This window comes from Cebus imitator, unplaced genomic scaffold, assembly GCF_001604975.1.
Source record: "Cebus imitator isolate Cc_AM_T3 unplaced genomic scaffold, Cebus_imitator-1.0 Scaffold9, whole genome shotgun sequence".
Lineage (NCBI taxonomy): Eukaryota > Metazoa > Chordata > Mammalia > Primates > Cebidae > Cebus > Cebus imitator.
Genome location: NW_016107324.1, coordinates 10,815,530 through 10,821,991, shown reverse-complemented (window position 1 = coordinate 10,821,991; position 6,462 = coordinate 10,815,530). Strand labels below are relative to the sequence as shown.

Here is a 6,462-nt window from a genome sequence, read left to right as displayed (position 1 = left end):
GCCTCCCGGGTCCCGGTTCAAGCAATTCTCCTACCTCACCCTCCCAAGAAGCTGGGATTACAGGCACGAGCCACCATGCCCAGCTAATTTTTGTATTTTTTAGTAGAGATAGGGTTTCACCATGTTGGCCAGTCTGGTCTTGAACTCCTGACCTCGTGATCCGCCCACCTCGGCGTCCCAAAATTCTGGGATTACAGGGGTGAGCCACTGCACTGGCTTTACTGTTATTATGATAATGTGAATACTCCTCACCCCACCCTTCCGTTTTAACTACTCTTAGGCCTTACCCTATCCGCCATTGTAACTGAACTTATGGTAATGCATACTCCTTAACTCCTACCCGACCACTGTAAGTGATCTCACTCTGTTAACACCCCTGCCCCCTCCCCAAAAGATTTACCCTAACCTCTAAAACCAACTCCTATCCCACCGCCCTTCGCTAATGCCCTTTTTGGCCTTAGCCAACCTGCACCCAGGTGAATAAACAGCCATGTTGCTCACACAAAGCCTGTTTGGGGGACTCTCTTCATTCAAAGAGCACGTTTTAACAGTTGTATTTTCCTGATGACTAATAATTGCCTTAGAAAATTTCTTCTTTTTCGGCCGGGCTCGGTGGCTCACGCCTGTAATCCCAGCATTTTGGGAGGCCGAGACAGGTGGATCACTTGAGGTCAGGAGTTCGAGACCAGCCTGACCAACATAGTGAAACCCTGTCTCAAAAAAAAAAAAAAAAAGCTTCTTCTTCTTTTTTTTTTCTCTTTTTTTATTTTATATATATATTTTTAATTTAAAGAAGGGGTTTCACCATGTTGGTCAGGTTGGTCTTGAATTCCTGACCTCAGGTGATCCGCCCGCCTTGGCCTCCAATGTGCTTGGATTACAGGCATGAGCCACCACGAAAGTTTCTTCTTACCCATGTCAGTCAATCCCTTTCCTCAGCCCCATTCCCTCAGAGCTAGCCACTGTTTTGATAAGTTTCCATTGTAGATGAGTTTTAACCTGTTCTAGACCTTTCTATAAAAGGAATCACACAGTGTACACTTTTTAGTGCGGGCTTCTTTCGCTCAGCATGTTTTTGAGATTTATCCTTGTTTGGTGTTTATCATGATTTGTTCCTTTCAGAAGGAATTTTTACCACAAAGATTTTCAAATTTATCTCAATGTATTTTTTTTTTATTTAATTTGTATGTGAAAAATTTTAGCCTATTTTCTACATTTCTCATCCAATTGTGGATTGTTTCAAATTTACAATTTTAAGTCTGCCCAGTTTTGGATATCTAATATTTTGCTTATTTTGGTTTTTGTCAAGCCCATGCACTTGAATTCTGCTGGTTCTTTGAGCCTATACCAGAGCCAAGGGCCAGTTCTTTCTTTTAAAGGTCACATACAGTGCCATCTTTTTATTAGCTGGCATAAGTGTATATTTATCCAAACATCTGACTTATTCCAGCTTTAGATTATATTCTTGCTTCTGAGTTATTAAAATACACATTTAGTTTACAATACCTAGTAGTATTTATCAAAAATTTACTGAAATTATTCATGGTATTTGGAGGGAAACACTTATTTAAAAGGGACCCATGTTTGATTATTTATTTGTTTATTTAGTGCATTTGATTTTGCAAATGAGTCTGGAAGTGTTAGTTGCAAAGATATGCATTTGCTTCTCGGGCTACAAGAACAAATAGAAATGCACAAAGAGGAACAGTATAAAGAAGAAGAGGTGATGACCCCCAGACTGACCAAAGCCCGAGCTCTGCTGTATCCCGCGCCCAACGCCTGTGTCCCACCTCCATTGCTGCCACCATGACCAAGAGAAAGGCTGAAGGGGATGATGTGGAGATAAAGCCAAGGTTAAAGAGGAACCACAGAGAAGATCCATGAGGTTGTCTGCTAAACCTGCTCTTCCAAAGCCAGAGCCCAACCCTAAAAAGTCCTCCGCAAAGAAGAGAGAGAAGGTACCTAAAGAGAAAAAGGGAAAAGCTGATGCTGGCAAGGAGGGGAATAACCCTGCAGAAAATGGAGATTCCAAAACGGATTAGGCACAGAAAACTGAAAGTGCTGGAAATGCCAAGTGAAGTGTGTACATTTTTTATAACTGTGAGCTTCTGCATTTTAATAAAACTTCTGCATTTTATAAAAGTTCTGCCTTTCAATAAAACTTGATTAAAAATACTATTTTTAATAAAATAAAACATACTTTTTTTTTTTTTGAGATGGAGTTTCGCTCTTGTTACCCAGGCTGGAGTGCAATGGCGCGATCTCGGCTCACCGCAACCTCCACCTCCTGGGTTCAGGCAATTCTCCTGCCTCAGCCTCCTGAGTAGCTGGGATTACAGGCACGCGCCACCATGCCCAGCTAATTTTTTGTATTTTTAGTAGAGATGGGGTTTCACCATGTTGACCAGGATGGTCTCGATCTCTTGACCTCGTGATCCACCCGCCTCGGCCTCCCAAAGTGCTGAGATTACAGGCTTGAGCCACCGCGCCCGGCCATATTTTTAATAGTATTTTTAATCAAGTTTTATTGAAAGGCAGAATTTTGTTTTGCTATTTTGTTTAAGCTATGTTGTTAGTACACAGAACACTTCAATGTTGTTTTTGGGGGAAGGGGCATATGTCACTAGTAGAAATTCTCCAAAGCTGGACTGATGTGGAGAAAATGCCTTTCCCTTCTAGTTTTGAGAGATTCCTCTGGGTTCCCAGGAGGATGGATTTCCTGACTTTGACACACATGGCCACCTTGGTACAAAAGCTTTGTGGTATGGCAAAACAAATTCGTTTTTTATGTCTTCTTCTCCCTTTCCACCTTTCAGAATAGACTTAACAGAAACATCTTTTGGGACCTGACCCTCAATAATTGGTTACCAGTGTGTCAGGCAATCTGGACTTTCCCCTCAAAAGAGCAGTGGTTTCCATTTCTAGATTGCAGATCTTCAGATAAATGCTGCCATTTTTATTTCACTTCCTGAAAGTCAGGGTTGGCTCATGAGAAGTTGTTAAACAATATGCTAAATGTGAAATGTCTACCCTCACTCTAAACCTTCCCTATTGAGAGCATCACATGAAGACTTCATTGGGTTTTACAGTGACTTTCTGATTTTTCATAGTCCATTGAAGAAGGGAGTTTGAAAATTGTTGTATACTATTAACGATTGTCTGCCCATGTCCTGCCCAAAATACTATGATTGTTTACGGAAAGTATATATATATATATATATATATATTTTTTTTTTTTCCAGAAGTCACTTTTGCTGCTGCAATTGAGATGGCAAGTATCTTTAATAAAGCTGGATACAGTTTGGCTTGGGAAAAAAAAGAAAAGCACAAAGAAGGCAAAATGAGCTTGTGCTGTTCTGAAGAATAACTTTCATGCAATCTGCAGATAGATAGATCCAATTTAAAAGTCGATTCTCTTCTCCCTCACTCCTGCACTGCCCACAACTGAAGTTGCTGAAGAAGAGTGAGTTTGTGGGATAGTCAGTCTCCCTATGTTTTCCTCCTCTGCTTTTGAACTGTCAGTCTCCTCTGACTCCTGTCTTTTTTGTCCCTTTTTTTCCCCCAAATAAGATCTACCTTGGGCAAAATTATCAAATCAACTCCTCTGCCATCACTCCCTTTGCTGCCTGATTCTCTTCCTTTACTCTTGCGTGCAAGCCTTTTTATGCTGAACCTCCAACCCTCAGGGTTCAACCAGACAAACAAACCAGCGGGAAATATACATTAAGAGAGTTATGGCACAGAATTGGCTTATGTGATGGTGGGCAGCTGGCAAGGCACCCTAGAAGAGCAGACCTGATCTCTTAGACACCAGCTGAAGCAGTTAACTACAGAGAAATTTCTTCTTCTACAGAGAAGCCTTAGCTTTGCTATTAAAACTTTTCAACTGATTGAATTAGGCCCACTCAGATTATTTAGAATAATCTCTTTTATGTAAAGTCAACTGATTATGAATTTAATTCACAGCTACAAATTACCTTCATTGAAACACCTAAATTAGTGTTTGATTGAATAACAGGGGACTATACTGAATTGACACATAAAGCTGACCATCACAATCTGTTTCCTATAGGTGTTGGCTTTCACGTACTGGCTCAACTGGCAATTAAAATTTAGCTGATAGAAGCTGAATGCTCAGGAGCATTTTTGTTTTATGAAGAAATCTTCAAGAAACAATATGAAATAAAAATAGTGAAGGTATGTTTGGGGTGGGGTACCTATTCAAAAGGCAAGAACTGCTCACAGGCATGGTCACCCTTTCTCATTGTCCCCTCAATCTCCTGAAATGTCAGCCATTGTGAATATTTTATCTCGACATAGTCCTCTACCACCCCCATCAATGTACCCACCCAACACCTCTTCACCGGCACCTCTAGGTTTCCTCCCATGAAAACGCCTTGAGATCTACACCTGACATCTACATTTAGGCTTCCCCACCTTCTCAGCCCTGTGCATATTATTCAGGGACCACACTTTTCTTTCATGTTTAATTTGCGTCTTGTAAAAGTCTTTATGAAAATCAAATTATTTATTTATTCATCCATCAAATATATGTCTAGGACATTGGCAGGTGGTGCACATAAAATTAACAGATTCACTCCCTCTGTGTCCTGGGGTTGTTTCAGTCTGTCCCTCTGTGCCAGAAGCCCAGGGCAGTCACACTTGGGGCATTCAGTTGTGTCACCAGCCTCACTTCACTTAAGTGACGCCGAAGCCTGCTGATAATTAGAAGAGACTAAGGCTTAGGACGGATTTAGAAGTGGTTGAAAAGATAGAATGTCAGAGAATACAATATCCCAAAGTCATGAAAGTCAAGGGAGGATGTTGTAAATTACGTTGGTGCCATAGAGATCTAATGTCTTGTGACTCAGTGCTCAGCTTTCTGTCTTGTTGGGCTACCCCTGTTTGAGTCCTTTGGCTAAAGAGAGTAGGCTTTTCTTGGTGTTTTTTACCTCCTGTACCTGGTGACACAGGCTTCTCTAGCACGTAGTCCACAAAATCTTTATTTTTCATTTTAGTTTTGACTTATTTATTTATTTTTTGAGACAGGGTTTCACACTGTTGCCCATGCTAGAATGCAGTGTCACAATCATAGCTCACTGCAGCCGTGAACTCCTGGATTCAAGCTATTCTCCTGTCTCAGCCTCCCAAGCAGCTGGCATGGGTGTGTGCCGCCATGCTTGGCCAATTTTTAAACTTTTGGTAAAGACACGAGTCTTGTTATGATCATGGTAACTCTGTCACCCAGGTTATAATGCAGTGGTGGGATCACAGCTCACTGCAGCCTTGGCCTCCTGGGCTCAAGTGATCTTCCCACCTCAGCTTCCTGAGTAGCTGGGACTACAGGTTTGTGCCACCATGCCCAGCTCCTTTTTTTTTTCCTTAAATAAGAGACAAAGATTTGCTATGTTGCCCAGGCTGGTTTTGAACTCCTGGGCTCAAGTGGATCCTCCTGCCTTCCACCTCCCAAAGTGCTCGAATTACAGGTGTGAACCACTGTACCTGGTCTTTAAAGTTTTCAATCAGTTTTTTTTAGGTATCCTTTACCTGCAATAAAATGTACTCGTTTCAAGTGTACAGTCCTATTAATTTTTTTTTAGAGTCAGAGTCTTACTCTGCCATTCAGGCTGGATTGAGAGGGCATGATCATAATTCACTGAAGCCTTGAACTCCTGAGCTCGAGTGATCCTCCCACCTTAGCCACCTGAGTATTTAGGACTACAGGCATGTGCCACTATGCTCAGCTATTTTGTGTGTGTGTGTGTGTGTAGATATCAGGGTCTCACTGCATTGCCCAGGCTGCTCTTGAATTCCTGGTTGCAAGTGATCCTTCTTCGTAGGCCTCCCCTCTGGGATTATAGGTGTAAGCTAGCATGGCCAGCCTTGAACTTTGAAAAATACATGCAATTTTGTAACTATCATCATAAGATATAGAACTTTTTCATCATCAAAAGTTTTCTTTTTTTGAGACAGAGTCTCACTCAGTCCCCCAGGCTGGAGTACAATGGTGCAATCTTGGCTCACTGCAACTTCTGCCTCCCAGATTCAAGTGATTCTGCTGCTTCAGCCTCCTGAGTAGCTGGTATTATGGTATTACAGGCAAATGCTATCATGCCCAGCTAATTTTTTGTATTTTTTATTAGAAACAGAGTCTCATAATGTTGGCTAGGCTGGTCTGGCTCTCCTGACCTCAAATGATCCACCTGCCTCGGTCTCCCAAAGTTCTGGGATTACAGGCATGAGCCACCATGCCTGGCCAAAAAGTTTTCTTATTTAAGATGTTAATACTACCCACAGTGAAATACAGATTCAGTGTGATCCCTATCAAAATCCTAACAATGGCTGGGTGTGGTGGCTCACGCCTGTGATCCCAATGCTTTGGGAGGCTGAGGAGGGAGGGTTGCTTGAGGCTAGGAGTTCAAGACCAGCCTGGCTAGAGAGTGAGACCACCCTAAGCTCTGC

The 6,462-nt window shown here is 42.0% G+C and overlaps 1 pseudogene; it reads left to right on the top strand.

The window, feature by feature from the left end:
• The first annotated feature begins 1,568 nt into the window (after positions 1 to 1,568).
• On the top strand, positions 1,569 to 2,078 carry LOC108315823 (annotated as a pseudogene).
• Positions 2,079 to 6,462: the final 4,384 nt, after the last annotated feature.